The following is a 17,301-nucleotide window of genomic DNA, read 5'->3' on the forward strand; positions in this document are numbered from 1 at the left end:
ACTGACAACCACAGCCCAAAGGCAACACATCAGAGATGTTACAGAAACATTCCTGAGAGATATTCCTGTAATGTGGCATTGTATATGAACATAAATAAATCTATTGCTGACACCTCAGACAACAGTAGCAATTAAACACACAATTCAGCACAGCTGTTTTTGTCAATGATTTCACTGTTTGATGCCAGTGCTGGTTGGATAATGATTGAAGGATTTGGTGAAGTGGGTCAGTTTTGGCTGAAACTTAAAGGGCTATGTCTGGTGTTGGAGACTTAAGGTAAACACCTGGTTCTAGTTCTGCGCTGTCAACTGTGCTGCTACTGTACCATATTTGGTCAGTTCTTCTGTCCAATAACTTGAGGTAGTTGAGGTAGTTATCAAAACAATTTATGAATGCATATTCCACACTTATATGAAAGCTATTTAATAAATCAGGGGTTTTGAATCATAAAATATGCTGCATTGCATCCCTCATGTAAACTATTTCTGGTTCTGACTTATCTTAACAATACATTTAATTCATTCTTTCTTTCTTTTTTTCAATACAATAGGTATATAAATTAGGAAATGTTGAGAAATATAGCCTTACAGTACAATAATTGGAGTCAGGGGCAAAGGCAAACTGAGACCCATCTTAGGCTCATCAGGCCAGCAGGGGCCCCCCAAGAGCGCTGGAGATCTCACAACAGAATATAGAAAAAACGTCTAGTCAATTTAACAAAGAATGAGCCTACTTTTGAGTAGTTCTGACAGTGTTTGAAAAACTCTTTTGAAAGAATTCAAGATTATGTCAAAGATAACTTCAAACTGTATCTGACATTTAATGAATTTACTGAAATAATTAGATAAATCTTCTTTGATCATCTTCGGGGGTTATGTTCAAGATTTGTCATGGCTGCTCCTTGTTTCTTTGCTGCAGTAGACATCTTATGGCTACTTGCAATGCTTTTGAGACTATTTCTACCAAATATGTATGATTTTCTGTAGTTGCTTGTAAGCCCAATCTCTTAAAAAAAAACAAAAAACAATACCTGTAATGGGGCCAATTTAGTGAATTGAATGTTGATCCTGCAGTTATATATCATGTGTACAAACAAGGTGCAAACAATCAAGCTTGGATCATTTAGGAGCTTGTGTTGCTGTGAGTCTCTTTAGTCCATTCAACCATCAAGCTCTGAGCTTTGGTAGAAATTCTCTCAAAAAAATATCTTGGTGTTCATGTAACACTTGCACATAATAGATTCCTCTGAAATTGAATGCTTTATAGCCTGCCAACGTATGTTACAACTGAAACAATATATTGTCAAATGCAGTCTAGATTCCTTAAAAACAGCCCTTTGGTTTAGTGTTGAATTAGTAAGAGATACCACCTACAGTGTCATTAGCTAGCCACAGTGCATGGCCATATCTTCTTACACTACCTGTGGTCTCCAAACTTTGTCATTTGGGCCAACAATGTAAAGTCAAATGTACCAGCAGGCCAAAAAAAAATATATAACTTTTTTTTAAACTAAAACCACAAAAAATTATATTGTGATTGTGAATATTTCTGAGCTTTTCAACAATAAACTACGAATGCAATATGTTTCTTAAACAAATCAAGAACAAATGTTCTTGTAGAAAAGGATGTAGAAACTAATGAGTTTTGCATGTTTCGCATGTTTGCCTTATTGAAAAAAATGCTTCCTCTTTTAAAATTCTTTTGGGCTCGATTGAACAGGATTTGACTCTTCTTTTCAAGTTTAATAAATTGTCTAATAGTAGATTTGCACCAAAGTATGTTTGAGTAAAACTCACTGGATAGCTGTGGTCCTACCTACTATGAAATTAAAGCAAATGCAAAAAGCTCGGTAACTGAAATACAAATATTTTTTATCTAACATTTTCCATTGTATGACAATTTTAATATCTCAAACAATTTTATTTAACAATAATAAAAAATAAAAGTCCCCATCTGCATTAAGCACCTGTTCTGGTCAAATTTGTGTTATTCTTGGAATGCAGTTGGGGGCCACACAAAATCAGTCCAGTGGGCCACAAATGGCCCCTGGGCCGCACTTTGGACACCCCTAGCCTACCCTGACACTGCTGACACAGGGAGGCCCCCACTCCTTATTGCCTGGACATGCAAATAGGCAATACAAAAGAAAATCTGTTTAGAGTGCAGGTGGCATAACCTTTCCTGTTGGTTTTGTTTTTCTCTGGAGCAATGCCCCCCTCCCTGACAGGATGGCACCCAGGGCAATGAGCCTCATTATTTCTATATATATATGTATATATATGTATACACACACAGCTAAGAAGCTACTGGCCACACCTCTTACCCAGGTGACTGAGTGACTGAGTGACACGGGCTCTTATCAGATCCAACGTATTCGTTCTGAGCAGAGAACCAAACGAAATCCAGAGTAAAGAGGCCATTCTGCGCTTGACAACAATTACGTACTGCAACTGGAGGGTTGTCCCCGATCACACCCATCCACCCACCCACACGTATCACATAAATCTTCTACCCTGTGCCGTGCGTGGACGGGCGTCGCGAGAGCCGAGACTGTAGTGTCAGCGGTCGTGGAAGTGAAAGAAAAAAAAGCAGAGAGCAGAGCGAGAGGAGCAGCAGCAGCAGCAGGAGGAAGAGGAGGACACGAACAGGACTACAACACATACAAAGAGAGAAAACAGAAGCTGGATGATTTCTGCAGCAGATCTGGAACGCTGAGCTTTTCCACCGGAGAGGCGACGTGGTGCGGGTCGTTCATCGGGATAATCGTTTTTTTTTCTCCCCCCTCTGCGGTGAAATTAGCCAGAGCTTGAGGTCCGGAGGCGCAGGCTCGCCTACTCTTCCTCGTCAGAAAAGAGGAAGGTTTACGGAGCCGCGGACTGAAGGCGCAGCGAAGGAGGTAAGGCTTCGTTTTCACGTAGCTTCACGGTGTGTTTGTGCTGTCAGTGAAACGGAATGTCAAAACGTCCTGCAGTCTGCGTGCTGTCACTGTCAGTCGGTCCATCGGCTGCAGCCTCCTCCTCTCCACTGAGATCCAGCAGCAGGATGTTTGACGCCAATATAGACTTGGATCGAGGTGGTCAGTAGAAACCCAGGTCTTCAGGGCTCGCCTCCACCACCACCGAATGGAGAAATGTCATGCTGTTTGCTTACATAATGCGTAAATTACAGATGTTGCAGTGTGTGTGTGTGTGTGTGTGTGTGTGTGTGTGTGCGCTGGAGCCCGATGCAGTGGAGCTGCAGCTGTAATCTGCCATAGATCTGTGATGCTGACATCCTGTGGAGCTCGATCCATTCAGGGCCAGTCCTGCTGGCTTCATTGTCGCAGTGAGATCTGAATGATTATGTGCGCTGCTGGCGGCGTAAAGGCTGCAGAGCTTTGTTTATGTGCCGCTTACTTCCCTTTTTGCAGGGCTGAGAGCTGGGACCAAGCCCCCCCCCCCAGCCCCTATATGTGCTGCTCCCATCAGCCTGCTGCTGAGTGATGAGGCCTGGAAGCTTTTTATAGTTGGACGCAAGGACGTTCGGATGCACCTCTTTTAAAGGAGAGCTAGTATACTGACGTGGAAGAGGCTGAGCAGACTGTAGAGCTGCTGAGGACAGCTACTGACAAACAACCTCCTATCAAAACTGCTACAGCTTCATATTTAGCTACCTTCATCAGCCAATGAATTGGTTCAAATAGAATCAGCAAACAAGCTGATAATAGAGAAGCATTAAACTCAGGCATAAACGCTTTGCAAAATAAGTTAATAAATCTGAGTAAATATCAGCAATGTTTATGGGTTTGAAATATGCTGTGCAGCAAGAGATAATCTGGCCCTCAAAGTCTGTTGGAAACAGAACAAAATTGACAAAAGTAAAGATTTGAGTGAGTTTGACAAGAGCCAGATTTTGATGGATTAGACCACAGGGTCAGAACATCTCCAAAACTGCTGCTCTTATGTGGTGTTCCTGGTCTGCACTGGTCAGCATCTAGCAAGGAGGGAACAGCAACAAGGACACTGGCTGCCATGATTTGCAGATGCATGTGAGGAGCAAAGACTGGACCTTGTGGTCTGATTCAAGAGGCAAACCACTGTTGCAAAAATACCTGAAAAAGTTGATTCTGGTTCTGAGAGAACGGCTTTGAAATACAGAGTGAATCACAGTTCATTGCATATAGGCCTGCATACATAACTGCAGACCAGTCAGGGTGGAAACAGTATTCCTTGTGGTTCGGTCTTTTTCAGGAGGATAAGGCGCCTGCCAGAAAGCAAAAATGCTTCAGGAATAGTTTGGGGAGGGACGTTTGAGGTTTTGACTTGGTCTCCATATTCCCCAGATCACAATCCTATCGAGCATCTGTGGGGTGTGCTGGACAAACAAGTCTGATCCTTAGAAGCCCTACCTTGCAGCCTACAGGACTTAAAGGATATGCCTCCAATATCTTGATGCCTGAGGGGTCTAGTGGAGTCCATACCTTAATGGGTCAGGACTGCTGTGGCAGCAAAAGGGCGAACAACACATTATTAGGGAGGTGGTCATAATGCTATGCCTCATCTGTGTATAAGCAAACTTCTTCATAAATAACACAGAGAGCAGTTGCTGTAAAACAGAATTTTATTATTCTAAAAGCTGAAATGGTTACCGTTTATACTGGCTGCAGCATCTTATATAAGCATAGCTTGGCTAGCACACATGTAGCATTCACTAAAACAAATAAAGATCCTTAACCTTAACTTAAGTTGCTAAAACACTGGAGGATGAAAGTAACTTTGACTCCTCTTCACTCAATAGCAGCCTTAACACCAAAGCATTTTGTTGTCAGGGTGACATGATGGGACTTGCTATTGATATGTGATTACTGATCAGAAAAAGATGTTTCAGTTTCTCTCGGCCAGTCGCCAGTCCAGGATGATCAAGCTGAAAAATGATGGATTCAGGTCAACAGCCACTTTCCCGTTGCATCTCTACACCAAAGTAATGTAAGACATGGAACAGAAGAACCAGAATATCTGACCATTTCAGGGAAATCTAATCATATGGTAAAGTTTACACTTGCAAGCCAACCTCTCAATTAAATGGACGTTGCTATCTAAGCTTTGAGTTTAGATCTCAAATAATGATTCTTAGAAACAATTTTGCATATCAAAACAGGCTTACATTACCTCATTCCAGATCAGATAACCAGTGCCCCTGATTTCACTGTCCATGAGTCTGCAAATCTAAGTGGTCTTCTCCATCAGCCCTGTGGTGGTTTGCATGAAATTCCACATAGACGGTGCTTTCAGGCAACAAGATAAAGCTTTTGCATGCTTGTTATTTTCATATTCTGAGACCGTCAACTGGTTTTCACCACTTTTGCGATCCGCACTCAAGTTGTCTGTCTTATTCTCGGTCACTGGTGAATTCCAGTGTTGCGACGTCAACTTGCTGACATTAACATTTCATTCAGGTTATTATGTAAGTGGCAAAGCCCTTGAGAATGGAGCTGAAAACATTGCTGTGACAACTCCAGCTGCCCAAGCGAGTGCACTTGTGAGCATGAAGGAGATGCTCAAATGCAGCTCAAAGCTGCTTGGTTTTAGCTGGACAGGGGTGGTATATCTACTGTGATTACTGAGTCCAGTCACAGGCAGTAATAATACAACCGTGGCAATCAGAATTAGGGTTAAGGGAAATGAAAGGGACATTTTAATGCTCAGCTTCTCTTCTGTTGAGATTGCTCAAATTAAGGTATATCCAGTGAGCAGCACTTGTGTGGACAACAATCCCTTCTTGGTGTCAGAGGTCAGAGAGGAATGCGTAGACTGGTTTGAGATGTTAGAAAAGCGGGTGGGAGTGAAATGCTGCGGGGGATATTTTCTTGGCACACATTGGGCCACTTGGTACCAAGTGAGCATAATTTAAAACCAACAACCTACCCGACTATTGCTGTTAACCACGTCCATCTCTTTATAACCACTGTCTACCCAGCTTCTGATAACTACTTCCTGCAGGATAATGAACAATGTTACAAAGTTCAGATAATCTTAGACTGGTTTCTTCAACGTGGCAGAAACGTTTTCTGTACTCCAGTGGTCTCAATCGTCACCACCACATAATCCAGTAGAACACATTTGTAATGTGGCATAATGGGAGATGTGCATCACAGATATAAATAAACCAAATGTTTGATTCTGTCATATCAATATGGCTCAACATCTCCTAATGTCCCAGATTTGACACTGTAATTTTCGGGCTAAACCCTAAGAGGTGGGATTTTGACCCAAATGCCCTTGTCTGTGTCTTACATTTCTGACTACATTTCTTTTTTGCTTATTTCTTCGAAGTGTTGTGACTCAAGGAAGCAGTCAAGATAAGGAAAACACCCGATACCTCTGTCTCAGTGACAAATGAGGCAAACTCCCCATCGAGCCTTCAGTCTAAACTGCTGAGCAGAATTTGTACTCAGCTCTATTTCACTTCTAGTCACCACCTTGAGAAAATGTTTGTTGCATGAAACTGGTTGCTTCTTTATTGATCCAAGTGTCCTTGCCTTCACATCCAGTCTTTGTTGCTTGAACCTGCTGCTGCTACATCCATTTCTTCATGTAAGGGAACACCACCGGCATGAGGTCAGTGCTTCACATACCATGTCCGGTGGCAATGTGCTTCCTAAGCAGGTGTATTTATAGAGCCTTCCACAGTGGCGGTGGTCTCGGCGCGTGTTTTTGAGATCTTAAATAGCATCCGTCTTTGTCCCATTGCTGACGAGAAGACAGGGACACGCCAGCACAGTCATCGGGTTACCATTGTTAATGCTGAAGTTAGTCAGAGGATTGTCAGAACTGTCAGATATATTTTCCCCAAAAGGATCAAAATGCTTTTTTGGGACTGTTTGGTTTTGGCAAACCTTCAGCTTTCGGAATGTCTAGTGTTGGAAAATCACCATCAATACCTCACATTTCCTAGCGTGTGCTATATTTAAAAAAAAGAAATTACTCAGGTTTCACATGTTGCAGTGTTGATCTGTAGTTTTTAATGTATTTCAATGCTACATTCATTATTTCTACCCATTGACCTCCAGCTGTCATTATCTGCAGTGAGAAATTTGTCATAACCCTATTCAACTGACAAAGACCCAGCTTGTGTTTCTTGAGGAATCTGTGTGGTGTTGATGCTTATGACAAAGAAGACGTATTTTAAAGCTGCAGTGGCTTCTGGACATATGAAAGGTGTCAGTGGAGATGTTTGGCTTCTTTTCTTGTTCTTTGATGATTTGTTAGAAAATGCCAGCTGCACATCCATGCAAACTTAACAGGGTTTGCCTCTACTCTGTGAGTTTTTAAAACTTGTAAAAGAGACCCTGATTGTTTCCCTGATACGGTTTTCTGCTTTTTGTAGAGTATTTGTAGAGTAGCGCAAGGATAAAAAGCTGATATTAGCTCCAGAATAATTAGGCTATGTGCTTTGGTAGCCAGCCTGCCATCAGTTGCCTAGCAGATATGCTGCTCTTATCTTGCCAACAGTAGTTTTAGTACAGCATTACCTTAACAAGGGTGACGGTGACATTCCTTTGACTAAAGTTACTACTCTAGAGTGTGAAATATAGAGGGTGAGTTGGTTTCCCATCTGCTGCCTGTTGCCTAGTGACAAGTTGACCTTTTTAAAGTTTAACTTGTACAAAGTGATTTGTAGCAAATTCACTTATGCACTTAAAGGCCTCAGTTACATATGGTAAAGCTTCCATAGAAACATTTTGTTTGAGACTTCCTTTAATATTTATGCCAAAAGCTCTTTCTTTCTAAGTTTGTGAAATAAAGTGCCTGAGAAATTCAGGTTTGTGTGGCTGTAGAAAACATTTGTGTTTATGATTTACTTTTGTGCATTTGTGAACATCTGGTTATAGACACTGAGGAGAAATCTTGTTGTAAAACTCATCTGCCCTCTGCATGGGGCTGTTGAGTTACAAGTGCAGTTTTGGGCGCAATCTTTACACCTAAAAGTGATCGGACAGTGACTAACCAAATTGGGCAAATTAGAAGAGATGATTAAAGTCTCTGGTAAATGAAGTTTGTATAAGTTTTATTCCCATTGTGCTCATCTAGAAATGACATCAGCTCAGAAAAATAACTTGTTAGTCTTTACATGTTGTTTAAAGGAGACCACTGAACCGAAAAAATATTGAAAACAAAAAGACAGAAGTTCTTTTTTGATACTACAACAGAGTTCCCTCACTCTAACATGTATTACAGGTGCAGGTTATTACCATGGTGGCAGACATCCTTTTGATTCCAACAAGGCTCAGTTTGCGACGCAGCGCTGCTGTTTTTCTTTTAGCTGTTCAAAGCAGGGCCCTCTGTGAATTTCTGAATCTATTATCACCTTTCACAAGTCTTTAATGTCTCCATTTAACCACGTACCATGGCTGTATCTGCTTTAGGCACCATTTACAAAGTTATCCGCTTGTGCAAATAAGCAGGCTTGATTTATTAATGGGCTTATTTTGACACACAGAATTGGAGCTGTTGATGGTGTTTCTTGCAACAGGCAGGCAGCTGGGGATGGCTTGGATCAGTCTCCTGGCATTGCCCAGGGGAAGCATAACAGCGCTCTCCAATAATCTGTTGGACTGGTGTTAGATTAGGAGACGGGATACGATGCAGACAGGAAAACGACATAATTAAGTGGAAGCGTGTAGGAAAGGAGACATGCTGCGGGGTCCCATCAGATCAACCAGCCAATGGTCAGGCACCTTTCTGTAGCTTCGGACAGAACCTCCAGGTTATTTTTCCCTACCCTTTCAACACTGAAAAATCAACCACACAGCTGACATTGCTCGTCTGCTTCCGTTAAACACCCCACAGTCCTGTGCTGCATGACTATCCCTGTCACATGCCCAGACAAATGCCACATGGCCAACCCCCTTCACTCCTAAAACGCGCACACAAATGGCAACAAAATTGGACCTAAACGTCAGTTATTAATATCAACCGATATGTCAAAAAAATGACTAACATCGGCTCATACCGATGTTAATGCAGATATATCGTGCAGCCCCATAAGAAATAGGCAAAATAAGTGGGGTTTCCTCTTTTAATTTTTTTTCTCCAACATAAACATTTTCATCAATCAAATTTGGAAGTAAAATATCAATAAAGGTTTCCATCGATTATTTTAACCTAAAATATTTTAATTTGTGACGATTTGTTTTTTTTGTGGAATATTTTGATCGGGAGGCAAACCAAAACCACTGTGCCACTTACTATGTATATTACAATAAACATCTTGACATGTTTTTTCTTTTGCATGTGCAAAAAAACTCTAGCTTTGCTTGGTCCAGAACTTACATCCTAAAGCTAGTCTTTACTTTAGTGGGGTTTACCACTACTATATTTCACTCTCTACAGGTGGAGTTCCAGTTGTCAGTCCATCACAGCAGCTGTTCCCACGAAGGTTTAAAAAAAAAAAAGTTTGGCATTTAAAATGTAATTATCTTAAAAATGCAGCTAAATCCGGGCTTGTGTAATGGCATTGTATACATTAGATTGGGTCAGTACAGTATGTGTGGGTACCACTGTGAATTGGTTTCAACTATAATTATGAACAGCATAAAAAAACTATTTTTCAAGCTTTTCTGCTGTGAATGATCATTAATTTTTTATACCTAGAGCAGCAGTGTCGTCACATTGTGTGTCCCTGTAAAAGATTGTTTTAGACTGTATGTGTTTTGGGTGGAACTCAGTATAAATGGATCTGAATCTGTTACTAAATTTAATATTTTGGATTAAAACTAAATTAACAGAATTGGATTTGAATTGGACCTATTTGTCTTCTAAAGAACCTTGCAATGATTTTTTTCTATTGTAAATAGGCACAAATCAAATACATTGAATTTATTTTCATTACACTGTTTTTAAACCATCTGTGTAAACACTTTTTGAAACCCTAAGCTTGGACTGAGTGTGTTTTTTCGTGTTTTTTTGACTGCATCGGTTGGTTTCCGAGCAAAACAGAGATGGGAAACAGGAAGAATTCACCTTGGTTAATTTATGGATTTACTACGGAGTAGTAAGTGAGAAGTTTTTACTGCCACAAACCTGACAAAATATCCACAAACAAAGACTGAGTAAGAAACTTTAAACGTTCCCATTTGTCCATCAGCCCATTTGACTGAGCAAATAGTTGCCATTTCATGGTCACAATCCTGGCTGAGGGCTGACATGCCAGAAATCACTGTTCTTACTCCAGCGTGGTATGCAGACACCAAATCCAGATCCAAGTTTTGCATTTAACATTGAATCTTTATTTTTTATTTTTTTATAACAGGATACATATGCTTTTTACTTTCTAACCGGGGTTTTTGTTGCTCTGCAAACCTACAACTCAACACTTGTGATAGATTTAACACATTTTGAAAAACAAGAACTGCTTAAACCAATCAAAAATTATGTAAGGACTGAGGTAATAACATTGTAATCAAAAGAATTTGCATGGACTCAAATTCAGAGGTGATGGAGCTGCTGTATACGTTAGAGTCCTGGATGGACAACAAGCCATCTGATGCTGCGTTTTACAGAATGGAGAAGAGACTGCAACAAGTAGTGTAGATTACATTTGTAATTTAAACAGTACTGCTAATGGGTTTTGTACATCAATATATTGCTTGTTAATAAAGTGTCATTTTTTTTACTTGCTAATTGTAATCCATGATGTTTCACAATTAGTTCTAAATGTTTATTTTAATTTGTTCTTTCAGTTTGCATTAAAACAGATAATTAGAAACTGGTCTGTTCATTTGAAACAACATGGTGAAAATTGTCAAAACTGTTCAATACAGAAAAACAATGTTGTGATGATTTTTTTGTCCATGTCGCCCTGCTTTATAAGAAAGTCTGCTAAAGTCAGAGTTTCACCTTAAAAAGTCAAGGGCCTTTGAGCAACACAGAGTCCAGTCTCCAGCACAGTGGCCAAAAAGTCAAAATTTGCAGGTATGAATGATTTATTAGCACTTCTGATGGTCAGTGGTATATGTGAAAATGCTCCTTTGGTGTTTGAATACATATAAAATGGAGAGAAAAACATTTCTGTAATAGTTAGTGGTTCCCACTTGTTTTCCGGCCTGTACCTACAAGTACTGCAGCAGATGTCCTTTCCAGATCCAAGCACCAAGTTCTTAGACCAATTGAACACAGCGTAGAACCTGATAACCTGCAAGAAATTCAGAACAGATGAAACCAGGCGTTGACATCAGAATGACTCTAGGGCAAAATGTATTATTTAGACTATAAACGTATTGTTTGGAAATTATGCAGAAGATGAATGCATTCAACATGCGGCCTTGATAATTGACCTTGCATGAAAAACTGCTACCGTGCAAAGCTGCTGTAGGTCAAAGCTGAGTGTTGGTCTGTGATCTGTGTGACGACGACAGGCAGTTGGAGTCAGAATACTAGCTTTTGCTTTTGTTTCCTGTGCCAAATAATCCCAACAAGTTTGGTCAAAGCCCTTATGATAATTTGATTGTACATCCTTCTTGACTCATCACACAGCTTTTTACCAGTGATTAACAGCAGGATTTACGATAAGTGGTCGAGATGATGGCCAAAAAAGACAAAAAGACCCTTATTGTATTTCACTGGAGTTCCCCCTCACTCTTTCCAGTTTTTCTCCTTCTGCTTGTCCACTTCTGGGTGGTTTATAAAGAAAGGTCCCATCCACATGATCCACATGACCCCTATCTAAGCATTAGTGAGCAGTAATCTTCCCTGTTAAAGTGTCTTTGATCAGTACCCAGAATCCCTAAAAGCCTCTAGGTCACTGGGTTACAGCTGCCTTCACTCTTCAGACTACTCACCAAAGTCAAGCAGAGAAGCTTTCCGTGCAGTGATCAGTGAGAAAGCAGTTAAAGCCTTTCATTTATCTACTCAACACAAATTTTTAAAGAAACTTTCTCTTCATTAGACTTGGGCAGCTGAACAGAACTAGTGGCCAAACCATAACAATCTGTCACAGCTGGATGCTGGTTTAGGGAACCCACAGAAAACAATTGCAGGTTGCAGACATATATTGTACAAACCTTTCAGCTTCTCAAAATGTGATGATGCTGCAGTCAGCTGTATCTCCTGTTGGCCAGTTAGAAACCAGTCCAGAGGTCTGAACGTCCACTGAACACTGCTGAGTTTGTTCAGGTGGTGAATTAGCCCTCAGTCTGCTGATGCTTGTGTTGTTTGTCTCACTATGTTAGCGGCAGATTGATGGAGCCGTTGCTCAGGTTGACAGATCTAGCTCAGCAGTCCGCTCTACTATAAAGCCAACCATGCTTCTCTCTGTGTGAACTGCCAGCAAGGGTAAACCAACTGTAAGAAACACTCTTGTTCCTCTGCAGTTAGCACTGCACATGGAGGAATCTGGATCCAGTCGATAATCTCACATCTATTGAGTTCATGGTTCACTTCATAAACTTTTTTAGCAGACTTTTACTTTTTAGTTTTTTTTGCAGCACTTTATTTTTTCATTTTTCAGACAGCACGTAGACAGTAAAGGGGGGCAAAGAGAGAGGGAGGCATTCGGCAAAGGTCACCCGGGCTCCGCTTGTTTTTTTGTGTTAGATTTAGGGATGCCTCAGTCAAACGAACTATCTATGATTTGAAAATATGTTCCCTAGCCACCCTGCTGTAAGCCATCGTCAGCACTTTATATTGGGAGCAGAGGCAAAGTCACACTGTGTGGGTAAGAGAAAAATTGCTGAAAAAACAGGGTTTTACTCTTATATTAAAACGAGGATAGAATTATTATGGATTTGTTAAACTCCTTTTAGCATCTTATATAGCATCTTTAGCATATTATATTAGTAATTAGCATGGCTTATCTCTAATATAACAACAGTGTCTGTGTGTATTTGATTTGGAGTTGAGATCCTTACTTTAATAAGTTAATGGTTCAAGGGGATAAACGGAAGCAACTTTAGCCTTGCTGTTATCTGCTAAAGCTCTTTCCTCTCTCTCCAAAAAAAAAACACGAAGCCAGTTTTTACATGTCGTAGAAAATACTTTGAAATGGCGTCTTACATCTCTGTACCTCCTTTAAAGTCCTTTCTAAACATCTCACTTATTAGTGAAAATAGCTCATTTTGAGTCATCTTTCACCAGTAAAATCAGCCACAAAGAAATTTGTTGTCAGCAAAACCTGATAATGCTTAGGTATGGTACATTCACGGACCAGAAAAAGAACCGATTCTTGGGTTTACCACAAGTAGCTGAACATGGTCAATCAAGCTGAAAATCGATTCCTGTCACCAGCCGATCTCTAAGTGCATCTTCACCTGAAGAACTGTTGTTTCACTTACTGTAAGTATCCCTCCTCTTAGAGCTTAAATGCTCTTTTAATAAGTGCTTTTCAGGGATGAGTTGGTTTAAAAACATTCTCCTGTATGGGCTGAGAGTCGTGGCCAAATGACGTCCTGCTGAAGAGTGCTGGCAGCACCTAAAGGAATTTGAATACTTTAACAGTGCGACAGGCAGGCGAGGTGAGCATGTGACCTACAGTCCGCCACCGCTCTGATGCAGTATGCTGTTGGCTGTGTGTGTGTGTTTGTGTGAGACAATAGCGGCTAGAACAAAGCAGTCTGCAACCAGAGGACTTGGGTGTGGCACGTTTAGCTTGATCAAGCGCCAGACGAAATCCGATCATCCATCTTAACCTTTAGGATGTTTTAGAAAGCGTTGCAGCATAACTGGCCATAGGTACCAGTCAAGGACGGTCTGTCAGGTTATTGATCTCTTTAATTTTGGAAATTTAAGGCTTTCTGTGTTTTTATCACCAGAACTTCTGTTTGGAATATTAGCAAATATTTTCTTCCAAATAAATGCTTCTTTATACCTTTTTAAAGCTTTTCTGTCCCAGATTACATTTCAGTCACAGTTTCTTGCCTCTCTGCTCTCCTTCCAGCGACTATAAAAGCTTTGTCATTCTGCCAAGGTTGTCTGAAAGTTGCTCTGTCCTGCAGTCTGTCCTACTTTTGGGTGTAACTCTGAACTGGGACACCACAATATGAATATAGCAGGTAGGGGTTGGTTGTTTCTGAAGCTCAAAGTCAAATAATGAGTAGGCCAGGCAATGTAGCTTGCAGGACATTCCCTGCAACAGCGGCTGAGTGCAGAGCAACAATGAAAACACTGATGTCATTCTTTTATATTTTGAGGTGAAGAATAAATCTTTGAAGTCTGTTTCATGTCAAAAGACTTTGCAGTTGTTGGGAATTCATTGGCCATTTTTCTATCTGTTGCTAACATTTGTCTTTGGTGACCTGATTGTTCTGGGATGTCGGTAAGTAAAGCTGTGAATGTCCCTGCCAGAGCGACCTGTGCTGCTTGTCTTCCCCTCTCTTCACCCTATTTTCTGTCTGCCTACTTTTAAAAAAATGAAAAAATGAAGGCAACTAATGCTTAAAAAAAGAAAAAAAAAAGTTTCAAAGCGGAATGGTTTGTCCAGATCGCCTGCAGATGTGGAACACCTTCTGCACTGGATCCGTAGCCTGATTGCTGTTTGTCCTAGCCCATGCTTGAGGACCACCCCCTAATCTCGTGACTTCCCTTAAGGAGCAGTTTTCACCTGGACATCTGTTGGTATCCTTGTTGACATGAATATCGTTCTGTTGTCTATGTGTGAATGGGTTTTCTTTTTACAGTAGCTAAGTGTTTATTCAGGTTGCTTTTAGTACATTGAAACCACTTTGGCTACTAACCCTACTGTAAAATATTCTCACTTAACACTTGAATTTAAGCTTTCATGCAGTAGCTTATGTCACATGTTCACCTACTTACAGTTCCTAAGATCTTATTCATATTTGTGGAGAAATTGGCTGATAGTTGTTATGCTGTTTACATGGTTAAATAATTTTTGTATTTAACATGGAAACTGATCTCTGAAGAGTAGCAGCTAATTTAATGGGTATTTACTTTTTTGTTTTAAGATCTGTGTTGTAAACCTGCAAACAAATCTGGGTCAGTCTGGACCCAATTAATTTGGTAATCACATAGTTCAGGTAAATAAACTGAAACCTCAGTAGGGCTTTTGTGTTCCTGTTTGTTACTTTGTGGCTTGGTACTTTCTTTATGTGTTTCTTTGTTGGTTTGTTCTGTTTTTGTTATTTTAGGAGGGGTTGGGGGTTGCATGTAGAACAGTAGTGTCCAAACGTGGGGCAAAATCATCAAGTCCAAAAGACTCGTAACCAAAAAGATATAATAATACAAAAAATAAACCAAGATCATAAAAAATTATAACATAGTGATTTTTTTTTCCTGCACAACAAAAACCTAAGCATGCAGTTTTTTAAACTAATGAAATAATCAGATTTGTTTTGTGTAAATCATTCTAGATTAAACCTAAAAAGCATTTTGCTTGTTTACCTTATAAAAAGAAAGTCATCCAGATTGCTAATTCTTTTGGGCTGAATAGAAAAACAAAAACTCTGTTATCCGCATTAGGCATTTGGATTCGGGTCCCTCGCCCTTTAAAAACCCTTGATGTATTTAGCCAAGTTCAATACATTTATTATAATCACAATTTCTTTTGTGTAAAAGTACACTTTGCCCTAATTAAAAATAAAAAGTTAAAATCACCATCAACCACCTGTACTGCGGGCCACGTTTGTGTCACTCTTTAGCTGCCATTGGGATGGCTGCACAAAAGCAGTCCAGGAGTCTCAAATGGCCCCCGGGCTGCACTGTGGACACCCTTGATGTAGAGCATGTAGCTAAGATCTGATCATTTGGGACAGATATTACTGTCAGGTGTGAACACTCACACTTATAGCTGTCCACTTGTAGCTGACATGTCAATTCCCATGTTTCGGCCATGTCTGAACAGGGCCATTGACTCTAGATAGGATTAGCTGTGTTGAAAATTGGGAACCATGCTACTTGTACAGTTTTTTTTTAAACCTATAAGAGCCCACAGGTAAAAGATGTTTATTTTTCTTTCCAAACCTACAAAACAGTTTTACTTGGAAATTTGTAAACAAAAATGTCTAGTTTACCTCCCAATCATGTAATTGTGGTATACTACAGACCAATTTACAAACTTACGCTGCAGTAAAAACAATAAGGTGTTCCGCTTTTAGACGAAGGAGGTCCGAACCTTCAAGGAGAGGGATGTGGCATTTTGATGTGTGACCAATCATTACAAATCTGCACCTATACTACAGGTACGGATTTTCCCTCCTGGTCACTTGGCTTAGAGTACAGTGAGACTGCATGAACTTTGTAGCTTTGCTCTCACTTGCTGTTTGGTTCGGTTAAGACTCCAAAATGACATGATTGTGTTTTATTGAATTACTGAAAACTAGATGTTGTTAACAGTGTCTGGTTACTAGAATTGGACACGGGTGGAATAGCTATCTATTTGGATTTCTGCAAAATCTCTAAATTGTTTATTGGTAAAAACTATGTATGTTGGAAGATATTGAAGGAGCTTATAGAGGCTGTCTTTTACCTTTTCTATTTAAACTACATGTCTCATTGTATCACTTTTGTCCTGTTGGACTCACACAAAGAACCGCAGGCGTCGTGTTTTCACCATCGTCCATTTCACATTTTCACATTTTTCTTAAAGTAATATTTGTGTGTTTTTAATATAAATAATTTGGCTGTCATCTGGGAGGGGGATGTGAAAAGCTTGGTCGTTTATCCTCCTCCTCCTCCTCACTCAGCTGCAGACCATGTGCTCGTGTAGGCTTATGGTCCCTGTGACAACCTAACCTCTTCAACCTTCCCTGTCAGGCAGCAGTTGCTAGGAGGCAGACTCACTTACTCGTTCCCAAGTAAGAGCAGTTAGTTGGCAACAAAAACGAGCTCTGCTGATGAGCCTCACAGAGATGTTCCTGTGTTTGTTAACCTAAAAGCGGCGTCAGGTAAGATGCATTTCTGCCTTCATCTCATATCTTTGGCATTCCAAACGCTTTAATTCATTAAAAATGAGCCTACTGCTGAGGTGCGTGCTGTTGCTTCAGTGAGATGTCTTCACATTGTCCCGAGGAAATGTGGCATCTCTATCTGGGTCATCATTGTTTTTTTCTTGTCTTTTTGTGCAGTGTAAATATCTGGATATAGTTTATCAAAATTGTGTACTTGTTGTTTTCTTTTGTAATTTTGCACTGTTCACAATGTATCTGTGCCAGCTCAGTAGATTGATCCAATAGGAAACACAATATTAGTGTTGTAGCTGAAGTTGGCATTTCTTAACGACAGAGGTAGGTGAAGATGGATGATGGGACGTGTAGTCCATCCAGTCCACTTTACAGCTGTGTCTTTTATGAAAAGCTCTCAGGCAGCGGACGC

General features: G+C 40.3%; 1 protein-coding gene across 1 annotated transcript in view; it reads left to right on the plus strand.

Annotated features, from left to right (window-relative positions):
* The first annotated feature begins 1,865 nt into the window (after positions 1–1,865).
* LOC124880401 (unconventional myosin-IXAa-like) overlaps positions 1,866–17,301 on the plus strand; it is a 194,574-nt gene continuing 179,138 nt past the window's right edge. The window contains exon 1 of the mRNA XM_047385494.1: positions 1,866–2,897. The gene's annotated coding sequence lies outside the window, so the exon portion shown is untranslated. The remainder of the gene's footprint in view (positions 2,898–17,301) is intronic.

This window comes from Girardinichthys multiradiatus, chromosome 2 (assembly GCF_021462225.1).
Source record: "Girardinichthys multiradiatus isolate DD_20200921_A chromosome 2, DD_fGirMul_XY1, whole genome shotgun sequence".
In the NCBI taxonomy this organism is placed as follows: domain Eukaryota; kingdom Metazoa; phylum Chordata; class Actinopteri; order Cyprinodontiformes; family Goodeidae; genus Girardinichthys; species Girardinichthys multiradiatus.